This window comes from Penaeus monodon, chromosome 24, assembly GCF_015228065.2.
Source record: "Penaeus monodon isolate SGIC_2016 chromosome 24, NSTDA_Pmon_1, whole genome shotgun sequence".
Lineage (NCBI taxonomy): Eukaryota > Metazoa > Arthropoda > Malacostraca > Decapoda > Penaeidae > Penaeus > Penaeus monodon.
Genome location: NC_051409.1, coordinates 33,847,443 through 33,847,673, shown reverse-complemented (window position 1 = coordinate 33,847,673; position 231 = coordinate 33,847,443).

Genomic DNA, 231 nt, shown 5'->3' with positions numbered 1-231 from the left:
AATAAATCAACGGACCTTAGCAACGGCCCATTACGCCCGTGGTAAGAGATACTTCACTTAATACGGTCAACAGGAAATGTAATTAAATATCCAGACTTTACAAGTGCCATCACCCGAGTGGCACTGGATTGAAATACAAGATTTTTGATTAATTAATGTCTCTCTCTTTCCCTACAGGTGAGAGATCCCGGTTGTAGTGTTCTGTGGTTCGCTGTAGGGAGTCGCCGTGAG